The 12,704-nt window shown below is 38.2% G+C and overlaps 1 protein-coding gene across 33 annotated transcripts in view; it reads right to left on the reverse strand.

The window, feature by feature from the left end:
* The window catches only part of KCNMA1 (potassium calcium-activated channel subfamily M alpha 1), a 936,156-nt gene that overhangs the window by 820,553 nt on the left and 102,899 nt on the right, over nt 1-12,704 (reverse strand). The gene's annotated exons all lie outside the window — the stretch shown is intronic.

The raw sequence follows: 12,704 nt of genomic DNA on the forward strand, positions 1-12,704 counted from the left end.
ACTACCCTAGAACAGTCATTTGATATCTCAGAGATCCAGACAACTGTGTACGGCTATACATTTTAGAATAATCACCTATTTGTGCTTTTCTTCACCAAAGTTCCCTATGCAAGTGAAATCACAAGACTGGTCCAAAAAATTTAAAAAAATGTTTTCAAAGCGATAACCTATGTCAAATATATAGATTACTTTTTGCTTTATTGGCACATTCAATTAATTCAAGTACCAAGTTCTCTAATCCAATCAAGGAAGCCTTTCCTAAGTGCCTTACTCTATGCATGGTACTGGTCGCTGGGGATGCAAAGACACCACCAGACAACATTTGGCCATCCAGGCTGGATATCCTGCATTACCCCTTGAGTGCTATCGTAATTGAAGATGGCACAATGTTGGCAGGGTCAGTTGGCCACCAAGCATTAATTAAACACTTAGTATGTTCCAGGGACTGTGCTAAGTGCCGGAGAATATCTATAAATTGTTCGGAAAATCAATTTTATGTATATAACAAACATTTATGGAATCCCTCTTGAGTGCCCAGTTTTAGATTAGGCATCATACGGAATGGCAAATACGTTTTAAAATGTGGTTTTCGTTCTGGCAAGCTTTACTATTCAATTAAAGAGAGAAGGCACTTAGAAGTACTAGAAGACAAAGGTAAACATTACAAGTATGTATCTATTCCACATATATTCCATTCTAATCAGTAGAATCATCTTTATGGGCCACAGAGTTAGGTGATGGCAAAGATGGGTCTCAACCTAGATCACTGATTTCTAACCCCAAAATATTCCTATTACACCTTCCTTAGCGATTCTTGGTGCTCGTCTCATGGAGAGGATCCATCAAAGTTATATATCCCTTAGAAGAGAAGAGGGAGGAGACCCCAAGATCATCCCAACTAATAAAAGCAGAGATGAAACTATAGAGGTTCCCCTTCTACTCCCTTTCTCTCTCCTTCTCTGCCTCTGTCTCCTCTCTCCCAGGTGGAGAGGGGTTCTATTGAGAATGAGAATCAATGGGTAGAGGTTACAGAAAGGCTGATTTAAATACAGTAAGAGGGAAAACTTACTAATTATTGAACCAATACAAAGGTAGACAGGGTTGCCTTGGGAGCCCCTGAGATCCCCTTCCCTGGCAGACATTCCACAGGGATCGGATGACTATTTATTTCCAAAGTTATCACAGAGGGGTTTCCTGTTTGGGCACAGGTTGGACTAAAGACTTCTAAAGTTCCTTCCAATGCTAAGATTCCATGATTCTATATATGAAATGTTCTGGGAATTCCCTCCAAAAAAAATAACAAAGCTACATGGTGATGTCAAGCTCTGTATTTTAGCAAAAGGAGTCCTGGATTAGTAATTCAGAATAGCTGAGTTCCACTAACTTGCAGCTGGGTGGACCAATGGAGAGAATACTGGAACAATGGGTATGGACTCAGGAAGACCTGAGTTCAAATCCAACCTCAGACACTTTCTGGCTATATACCCTGGACAAGTTAATTAACCTCTGCCACCTCAGTTTCCTCCTCTATAAAATGGAATGATGATGGCACCTATGCTCCTAGGGCTGTTGTGAGGACCAGATGAGATATTTGTAATATGCTGTACTATATAAATGTTAACTGTTTTTATAATTATTGTTACTACCTTTAAGACCCAGGGCACATCAAAACCTGCTGCCTCCATTTCCTCGCCTGTAAACAGCACCTATCTCCTAGGGTGGTTGTGAGAATTGAATGAGATGATGTATTTTTAAAATGTCTAGCACAGTACCTGGCACATAATTGAGGCTACATAAACGCTGATTCCTTTCCCTTCTCCTTCCCCCCTTTGTGATGGTGTGGAATACTGGCCAGCCAACAGGCCTATGGATGACTGAATATCAAAGCCACCATCACTGGGAAAATACTTTTTTTTTAAACTGTTACCTTCCATCGTGGAGTCAATACTGTGTATTGGTTCCAAGGCAGAAGAGTGGTAAGGGCTAGGCAATGGGGGTCAAGGACTTGCCCAGGGTCACACAGCTGGGAAGTGTCTGAGGACAGATTTGAACCTAGGACCTCCCATCTCTAGGCCTGGTTCTCAATCCACTGAGCTACCCAGCTACCCCCTGGGGAAACACTTGAAAGATTGTTTTAAAATTTTAATTTAAAGATTTAATTTAATTTAATTTTAAAGATTTCAAGATTGCCCTGCTGACAATGGGTCCCTCAACTCTGTGAGCCTCAGTTTCCTCACTTGTAAAATCGGCAACATGAGGGTGACATGCAAGACAACCTCTGAGGTCCCTTCTAGTTATAAAAAACTGCTCCCAGGAAGACTTGCAAGTGATTTAGCATCACCATCAGGATGTTACACCTTACAACAGAATTCACCTCTCTGAGTCATGCAGACCCCAAGCTGTAAATGAAGAAACGCCTGTGAGCTGGGAGTGCGGATGCACTGTTGGGAGTTTCAAGCCTTCCAGGGTAGCCACTGGAGACCTCTGAGAGGCTGTCAGAGTAAAAAGGGATGAGGACGAACCAATGGATTTCATTCCCTCCCCTCGATAATTGGGGAAGAATTGTCAGGTAAGGTTTCCATGGCTAAACTGGAATGGGAATACGCCAGCTGTGAAGGGCTGAAGCAGGCAGCAGCCTGGTGAGACACGAGGACGGCAGGCAGCGATCATCGGAGCTGGAGGCTGCTTGGTTCAGTGGGTCGGAGGACCAGACCCGTGAGGCCAAGGTCATAGGTTTTAATCCCCACATGGACAAAGTTAGCTTCGCTCTGCTCCCCAGCCACGGACTCCGCTAACCCTGGCCAGCCAGCCTGTGCATGTGCCGGAGTCAGGAGGGGATCTGAGCAGGAGCAGAGATGACTCAGTGATAAATCCATCACCACTCCTGGGAAAACAACTTAAAAAGCACGCCCTGCTCGCGGTGGCACACACACACACACACACACACACACACACACACACACACACACACCACCTTGGCCAACAAGAAACAAAGTCCAGGGCAGCAGAAGAAGAGAGCATCCATCAGAGGTTTTAAGAGCAGTAGCGGTGGTAGCTGGGGTTATGGAGGCAGCATGGCTGGGTGGGAGGAGAGCCCAAATTGGAGTTGGAGGGTCTATCTTTGAATCCCAGTTCTACTACTGATTGTGAGATCTGGGACAGTCATTCAATCAGCAACTATTTAGTAAATAGCCTTTGTATGTCAGCCACTATGCTTGGCACTGGGCATTAAAAGAACCAGAAACCAAACACAAGAAACAAAACAGTCTCTGTCCTGAAGGAGCTTCTATTCCATCAATGGTGGTGGTGGTGGTGGTGGTGGTGGTAGTAGAAGTAGTAGTAGTAGTAGTAATATTAGTAGTAGTAGTAGTAGTAGAAGTAGTAGTAGTAAAAGTAGAAGTAGTAGTAGTAGTAATAGTAGTAGAAGTAGTAGTAGTAGTAGTAGAAGTAGTAGTAGTAGTAGTAGAAGTAATAGAAGAAGTAGTAGTAGTAGAATTAGTAGATGTAATAGAAGTAGTAGTAGTAGAAGTAATAGTAGAAGTAGTACTAGTAGTAGAAGTAGTAGTAGTAGTCATAGTAGTAGTAGTAGAAGTAGTAGTAGAAGTAGTAGTAGTAGAAGTAATAGTAGTAGTCATAGTAGTAGTAGTAGAAGTAGTAGTAGAAGTAGTAGTAGTAGAAGTAATAGTAGAAGTAGTAGTAGTAGTAGAAGTAATAGTAGAAGTAGTAGTAGTAGAAGTAATAGTAGAAGTAGTAGTAATAGTAGTAGAAGTAGTAGTAGTAGTAGTAGAAGTAGTAGTAGTAGTAGTAGAAGTAATAGAAGAAGTAGTAGTAGTAGAATTAGTAGAAGTAATAGAAGTAGTAGTAGTAGAAGTAATAGTAGAAGTAGTACTAGTAGTAGAAGTAGTAGTAGTAGTCATAGTAGTAGTAGTAGAAGTAGTAGTAGAAGTAGTAGTAGTAGAAGTAATAGTAGAAGTAGTAGTAGTAGTAGAAGTAATAGTAGAAGTAGTAGTAGTAGAAGTAATAGTAGAAGTAGTAGTAATAGTAGTAGAAGTAGTAGTAGTAGTAGTAGAAGTAGTAGTAGTAGTAGTAGAAGTAATAGAAGAAGTAGTAGTAGTAGAATTAGTAGAAGTAATAGAAGTAGTAGTAGTAGAAGTAATAGTAGAAGTAGTAGTAATAGTAGTAGAAGTAGTAGTAGTAGTAGTAGAAGTAGTAGTAGTAGTAGTAGTAGAAGTAATAGAAGAAGTAGTAGTAGTAGAATTAGTAGAAGTAATAGAAGTAGTAGTAGTAGAAGTAATAGTAGAAGTAGTAGAAGTAAAAGTAGAGGTAGTAGTAGTAATGGTAGTAGAAGTAGTAGTAGTAGTAGTAGAAGTAATAGAAGTAATAGTAGTAGTCATAGTAGTAGTAGTAGAAGTAATAGTAGAAGTAGTAGTAGTAGAAGTAATAGTAGAAGTAGTAGAAGTAAAAGTAGAGGTAGTAGTAGTAATGGTAGTAGAAGAAGTAGTAGTAGTAGTAGAAGTAATAGTAGAAGTAGTACTAGTAGTAGAAGTAATAGTAGAAGTAGTAGTAGTAGTAGAAGTAGTAGTAGTAGTCATAGTAGTAGTAGTAGAAGTAATAGTAGAAGTAGTAGTAGTAGTAGAAGTAGTAGTAGTAGTCATAGTAGTAGTAGTAGAAGTAATAGTAGAAGTAGTAGTAGTAGTAGAAGTAGTAGTAGTAGTCATAGTAGTAGTAGTAGAAGTAATAGTAGAAGTAGTAGTAGTAGAAGTAATAGTAGAAGTAGTAGTAATAGTAGTAGAAGAAGTAGTAATAGAAGTAGTAGAATAGAAGAAGTAGTAGTAGTAGAATTAGTAGAAGTAATAGAAGTAGAAGTAATAGTAGAAGTAGTAGTAGTAGAAGTAATAGTAGAAGTAATAGTAGTAGAAGTAATAGTAGAAGTAGTAGAAGTAATAGTAGAAATAGTAGTAGTAGAATTAGTAGAAGTAATAGTAGAAGTAGTAGAAGTAGTAGTAGAAGTAGTAGTAGTAGTCATAGTAGTAGTAGTAGTAGTCATAGTAGAAATAGTAGTAGTAGTAATAGTAGTAGAAGAAGAAGTAGTAGTAGTAGTAGTAGAAGTAATAGTAGAAGTAGTAGAAGTAGTAGTAGAATTAGTAGAAGAAGTAGTAGTAGAAGTAGTAGTAGTAGTAGAAGTAGTAGTAGTAGTAGAAGTAATAGTAGAAGTAATAGTAGAAGTAGTAGTAGTAGAAGTAGTAGTAGTAATAGTCATAGTAGTAGTAGTAGTCATAGTAGTGGTAGTAGTAGTAGTCATAGTAGTAGTAGTAGTAGTAGTAGTAGTAGTAGTAGTAGTAGTAGTAGTAGAAGTAGAAGTAATAATCATGGTGGTGCTAATAACTACCATGTTTAGTTTAAGGTTTGCAAAGCACTCAACATATATTATCTCATTATATCTTCCCAATCATCCTAAGGATATCTGTTATTATGATCATAATTTTACAGATGAGGAAACTGAGATTAAGAGTCTTACCTAGGGTCATGCAGTAGTATTTAAGTGGCTGTCAGGCGGGAGAATTGGTATCTTGTATAGTAGCCTCTCTAAGGCAGCTAGGCGGTCCAGTGGATAGAGTTTTGGGCATGAGGTTAAGATTCATCTTTTTTAGTTCAAATCTGTTCTCAGACACTCACTAGCTGTGTGGCCCTGGGCCAATCACTTAGCTCTGTTTGCCTCAGTTTTCTCATCTGTAAAATGAGCTGAAGAAGGAAATGGCAAAACCATTCCAGTGTCTTTGCCAAGAAGACCCCAAGTGAGGTCACTGAGTCAGATACAAGTAAAAAACCACTAACAAGGTATTAGTCTTTCATTGCAAAACCACTGCCTTAAGGTAGATGGGTTCTCGCTCAAGATGTGAAATGGAAGCATTTAACAATTATAGACCTTCAAATTCCAGGGCCAACAAAGGTTAGTCTGGTTATCTATGATTTCAATAACAAACACTGGGGGGGGGGGGATACCAGATTCATTATCCTTCTGAAGATTTTTCCGTAACAAGTCAATATTCATCAGAAATAATTTCCTACAAAGAACAGCAATTGGGCAGAATGGAAGGAGAAGGGATAAATCCCCTGAATTATCTCAGAGGAAAAAAAAAGACTTGCCATGTTCTTTAGCACTAGAAGGAACCTCCAGTATGTCACCCAATATGTCAGCAGCAGAATACCCCCCCCCAATAAACCTGCTAATGCGGTCATGTGCCTGAAATCTAATTTGTAGTGTTTGCTGTGGCTACCACTCCAGGAAAAAACAGCTTCACTGTCTGTCACGAAGGATGCAAAAGTACCATCAGGACAAAGGTGGAGCAGCCAACCCCCGTGGGCTACTCTGTGCAGGAGCAGAGGAAGAAGGATGGAGGTTGCCTGGAGATCAAGCCTAGCTGTCTTTGTCAACTTTTCAGAGGCTTAAAACAATGAAACTGGGCTAATTTCTTCTCCTGTGGCTTTCTGGATGGGTAGCCACTGATAACCAATGCACAAGACTGTGAAATCCAGATTGAAATTATTGAAGAAGGAGGTGGGGGGGAACTAAAGAATTCCAAATAACTGAAAAATGAAAGTCTGATTTGGTTATGGCCAATCAAAGAACGAGTGCTAACCTGGTTAATTGTAATGACCAGACTTGGCCAAGAAGAGATGCTTAAATACTGGGTACAGAACGCTGCAAGAACTAATAGACAAGTTTGGAAGCATCTTCAGCCTCTTTGGGGCACACAAGCACCTGCCTCCTTGCTCCCTCACCTCCCTTGCCTCCTGGTCTCTGGCTGGGATCCAGTCCGCCATTCCTCTTCCATCATTGACTTACTCCCTTCAGCACAGCTGAATCAGCTAACACAACGTAACAAGTCAGGTTAGTGAGCCCCAAGAACCCTCCTTTAAGGAGATCTATGATCTGACAGTATCTTATTTCTCAAGTCCTAAAGAGAAAAATATAAGCACACACACACACACACACACCCTGAAACTCTCAGAAATGTTCCCTTCAAACTCCAGGTACCAATAACTTGTCAGTTTACAAGCTGAATCTTGACTACAAAGGGAAGAGATAAACCATCCCACAATGCTCCCATCAGAGAGGAAAGTCACAACATCCAAAGAAGCTATATAACTGTAGTCCTCCCTCCCCCAGTCTTGTCAATGTGGAACTTGGAAACTTTTTAGTTGTATTATAAGGGACAAAGAAAGAGCTTTGATTCAAACATGACATTAAAACAGGAAAAGGCACACCTTCCAATAGATCCTGCCTAATTACTAAGTTGATTTAAAATATCCCTCCCTCCCTGGCCATTACTCTCTATTATTGTATTATCATCCCTTATTAGAAAGTATGTTCCTTGAAAGAAGGGATTGTCATTTGCATTCGTATCCCCAGCACTGAGCACAATACTTGGCATTTAATTTATAATGAAATTTTTTTCATTCATTTGCTGGGGGACAGAGGTTATTGGTTGAGTTAGAAATGGGGACGTGAACATATGATTTTGTTAGCCTAGGGCAAAGGTGTCAAACTCCAGGAGTAGGGTGTGAAGGGACGGCAGGAAGAGAGCAGGAAAAATTCCACGTGTAGCCCTAACCAGATTAAAATGTAACTGAGAAATGTTTAACAAAATACAATAAAAATACAACACAAAATAAATGGTATTGTTTTGTGGTTTTCTAAGTTAATATGCAGCTCACAGTTGCTATTTGAGTTTAACATCATTGGGATATGGAACTCTCAGGGAACCACTTGAGACTCTCACTCTGCCCTAGAGACTTGCCTCAAGTCTTGGAGGCTAAGTCTTTTGTTCAGGCTCTCAAAAGGTCAATATGTATCAGAGGCAGGATTCGAACTCATCTCTTCCTGAGTACAAGGCCCGCTCTGTTATACCTCTTGTTTATGCAGAATGGTTTAAAGTTTTCCATCAAATGTGGGAGATGTGCCTGATGGGACAGGGTTTGGAGGATGGAGGAGAATGGGTATCCTCAGTGATGTTCAACCATATGGTTATATGGTACAACTCAGATTTGTGCATTCCCCAAAGAAAGCATGAATTTTCCAGAAACATGTTTAAGTGTGTATATGTATGTATATACATATATATATATAATTCATTCATAAGATCAATGGACTGACAACTCGAAGCAATCTTAGAGATCATTCTAGAGACCATCCAACACAACCTCATCATTTATAGAAAAGGAAAATGATACCTGGAGATGCCCAAAGGCATATTAGTGATAAAAAAATGATGTGTATATATACATATACATACATATATATATATATATATATAGTCCTTTATAGTATCCAAAGTAATTTTCTCACATTTGTGTGTGTGGTAGGTAATATATCATCATGGTCATCCATCACCATCACCACTACCATCACCACCATCACTATCATCATCATCTCCACTTCACATATAAAGAAATGGAGATCCATAATCACTCCCTGAAATCAAATAGCTTGTAAGTAGGACAGATAGGATTCAAACTTGGGTCCTTTCTGTTAATACAGGAGCTCTTTCTGCTGTACCAAATACTCTTCCTCAGTTGTAGAAGTCTAGAAGAATGCCACCAGCCATATAAGTCAACTCTACCTCTAGAAAAATTCTCATCATTCGCAAATTATAAGATCTGCTGTTATTTTCCTTGCCAACAGAAAAGAAAGCTATGTCTATTCATCCTCTCTATTCTCTCCCTACATTCTACAAACCTCTTTTGAATTCTCAAATTCTCCAATCTCACTTTCAGATCAGCTCATCTGCTAAGATTAATGCCATATCTTTGGCTTCTTCTCTATCTTTCTTCAGACCAGTTGTACATTTATGCTTATTAATGGAGATTTATACAGCACTTTAGATGAGAAGTAAGATCTAGCCACCATCCTTATCCTAGCCAATCTGCCTCAAGTCAATGAAATCAGTTAGTCAGATAGCATTGCTAATAAAGTCAAGGTGGCAAGTTCAATCCCCATGTGGACCAACTAGTACAAAGAAAGAATTCTGTGCCACAAAATATTCTGGTTCAACCATTTTCCAAATGCTAACTGTTAGATTGCTGAGTGAACCATAGTTCAGTGCTACCAATCCCTGTTACTTTCAAAATGCATTGCTAATAAAGTCAAGGTGGCAAGTTCAATCTCCATGTGGACCAACTAGTACAAAGAAAGAATTCTGTGCCACAAAATATTCTGGTTCAACCACTTTCCAAATGCTAACTGTTAGATTACTGAGTGAACCATAGTTCAGTGCTACCAATCCCTGTTACTTTCAAAATATCAGTATTTTGAAAAAAACATATCAGTATTTTGTATGAAAAATACTAGAAATATTCAAGACGTCTTTCTATAGAATCTCCTTGTCTAACAATTTTATTGATTTTGTTTTATTTATTATCAACTGTTGAATGAATTGTTTCATTTATTTAAAAAATAATATTTTATTATTTTGTTTTCTTTTTTTTTTCCAAAAATTGCCCTTTTAGATTTCTAAATTTCATGCATCCAAGGGACTGGACTCTTCATTCTTCCCTACCTCCTTCTTTTTGACTTTTAACTTCAAAGATATGGAAGACCTTTTCATTGAGTATTCTAAAAGTTAGATCATACCAAAGCCTGTTCCAAGAAGTCCTTAGGTTCAAAGAGGAGTCATCATCTTGGGAGATTGGAATTGATCTGGAGCATCTATGCAAAAACCAGGATTAGAAGCGAAATCTCTTCCTGGAACTTCCCCTCTATGTCAGAAGCAAGCATTCTGAGAAAGCTCAAACCACATATTCCAGTTAATGCCTTGAATTGGCTAGGAATGAAACCTAGAAAGGAAACTCTTTGACAAAGCTTCACCAGGAACAAGACAAAGAATCTCTTTACCAGGGCACCAAAACTTAGAAGACCCTAATAGCACCTGCTGTCCTTCAGAAGCCCTAACCTTTAGATAGCAAGAAAATCCATTAAAATAGGAAGCCACAAGACGCCATGCATTCCCCACATTCTTGGTGAATGTCTCCTTGAGGGAAATTTTTCATACCATTCTATTAGCTATTGCTCTGCCCGCCAATGTCCGAGGACTATGACTTTCCTTGGGAGGAATCCTATCAAGACTTCACTCCCAGCAATACAATATGGTAGAACACTCACTAATTGGAGTCAGCTCATCTGTCTGCCCCTCTAACCCTCCAAGAATTCTTCTACCATGCCACTTAAGCCTCTCCACCCTAGAAGCTCACTCTATCCCTGGTCTTCATATGCCGGAAGTAGCCTCCACCCTGGTGGCCCCATGCCTTAGGTCAATCATATTTTCATTCCTCACCAGGCTATATTCCTGACTCTCCTAGACTTTCCCAACTATGCCCCTATGCTAAGTACCTTCATTTCCTCCTCTTCCTTTCTAGCTTCCTCTTTTTTGTTGTCTTCTCCCATTAGAAGAGAAGCAATTTCAGGAAGTTTTTCTGCTCATCTCTTGTAATGATTTTAGAAGTTATGGTCCAGAATATAATAAATACAGAGAAGTAATGACAAGATTTCTATGAACTGATCCAGAGTAAAGTGAGCAGAGTTAAGATAATATATGCAGTGACCAAAACAAAATAAGTAGAAAGAACTACCAGAAAACAATCAAAGTCAATGTTACAAAATTACAAAGTAGAAGCATGTCTCCAAAGAAGAGATATGAGAAGATAACTCTTATCCTACTCCTTTGAAGAGGTAGGAGGTTCACAGAGTAGTGCATTGCCTATATTGTCAGATATTTTCAATAAGTGATCACCTCTGCTGATTGTTTCCTCTTTTTCTTTTTTCTTCTTTTTAGAAAAATATTATTGATTATGTAATATGGCTCTTCTGAGAGAGAAAGGAATGCTGGGGCAAATAGATGACATAAAAAAACAAAAGATGGCAATTAAATTTTATTTTAAAAAGTTGTACAAAATAATTCATGGAACAGAAATAAAATTAAATATCCCTGGACTATAAGGAACAATTAATATGAATAATATATAGAAACATAGAAAGATTTACATGAACTGATGCAAAGAGAAATAAACAGTTAGAAATGGCATCATAATTACCATAATTTGAATAGAAAGAAACAAAAATTAAAATTGAATACCATAGAATTATAATGACCTAGTTTGTACTAAAAAAAAGAGGCATAAAAACATATCTCCTGCCCTTCTTTGCAGAAGTGAGGGATTATGGGCATGGAATGCCCCATAGAATCTTGGTTCAACTGAAGTAATATAAAAACAAAATATATCAATATTTTACAATTTTAAAATTATAACCGAAGAATTTACTTAACCACATTTTTATAATTCTCATCCCTCCTTTGATTTAATGCAGCAACTCTCAAAGTCTGGTCTGCAAATCTCTAGACTTCACTCAAAACAACATATCACAACAGATTGAAAGCAAAAACAGATATGAGAATCCAGCTGTATTCTGCTAAGCTATTCATTAAAGAGATGTGAAAAAATATATAAAACAATGCCATTATTCTTATCCCATTTTTTGGTCTGGAAAACAGATATTTTCATAAAAGCTATTTTAATTTATTGTAACATTTAATGGGTTTATTGTTTTTAAAATGAATTATAAATAAAAGTTTTATAATTCATTAGTTTTAATTCTAGTTTGGTAAATATTGGTAGATATAACACATGCAAAAAATCTTTAGGATAATTGATAATTTTAACTACTGTTAAAGGGGCCTGATAACAAAAATTTTGAATACTGATAAATTAAAGGAAGAAGTAAGTTTTTTAAAAAAACTAAAAAAAAAACCCTACAGAGCTCTGTGAAATGAGAATAATCTGTTATTAGGAAAATGACTGCTCCTCAGGAGATACTGCCCTCTCAATGGGAATGCCTGCCACATTGTCACCCAAATCATCACAATGATGCTCTTTGGATCATAAAGTGTTCAATGCTTCTCCATGAGTTTGGCATACATACATCCTTTATAAGTCTCTTCTCTACTTTAATTTTGTGTGTATTTGTGCAAGTGTGGTTAAGAGGGAGTAGAATGAGGGAGCAGCTGGGTAGCTCAGTGGATTAAGAGCCAAGCCTAGAGACAGGAGGTCCTAGGTTCAAATCTGGCCTCAGACACTTCCCAGCTGTGTGACCCTGGGCAAGTCACTTGACTCCCATTGCCTAGCCCTTACCACTCTTCTGCCTTGGAACCAATACACAGTATTGATTCCAAGATAGAAGGTAAGGGTTTAAAAAAAAGGAGGGAGTAGAATGAGCTTCTGTGGTTGTTAAAAATGATGGATGATGCCGATAATGCAAAATCCATTCTCCAAAGTATAGCCAGTGCTGCCTCAAATCTCCTAACTCCCACTTTCTCACCTAAAGCTGACAAAGTTTTCCTTGCATGCTCCTAACTTCCAGGTTCTCCCCAGCTATGTCACTAACCTGCTTGGGTAAATCACTTTGAGGTATCTGTAAAATGGCCATAATAAGAGAGGGCTTTTTATTTTTATTTCAAGTGGAGAATGCTATGGCTCAAAGAGTAGGTGGGTAGGGGTAATGATGGAAAAAAAAGAAAAATGGGGTACCTAGGGGACTCAGTGGAATGAGAGTCAATATTGGTTCTAAGATGGAATGTCAGGGTTTTAAAAAAATGAAGAAAAAGAAAAATCATCAATGAATTAAAAAAAACACAAAGAAGAGAACAGAA

Source organism: Monodelphis domestica, chromosome 1 (assembly GCF_027887165.1).
Source record: "Monodelphis domestica isolate mMonDom1 chromosome 1, mMonDom1.pri, whole genome shotgun sequence".
NCBI classification, from domain to species: domain Eukaryota; kingdom Metazoa; phylum Chordata; class Mammalia; order Didelphimorphia; family Didelphidae; genus Monodelphis; species Monodelphis domestica.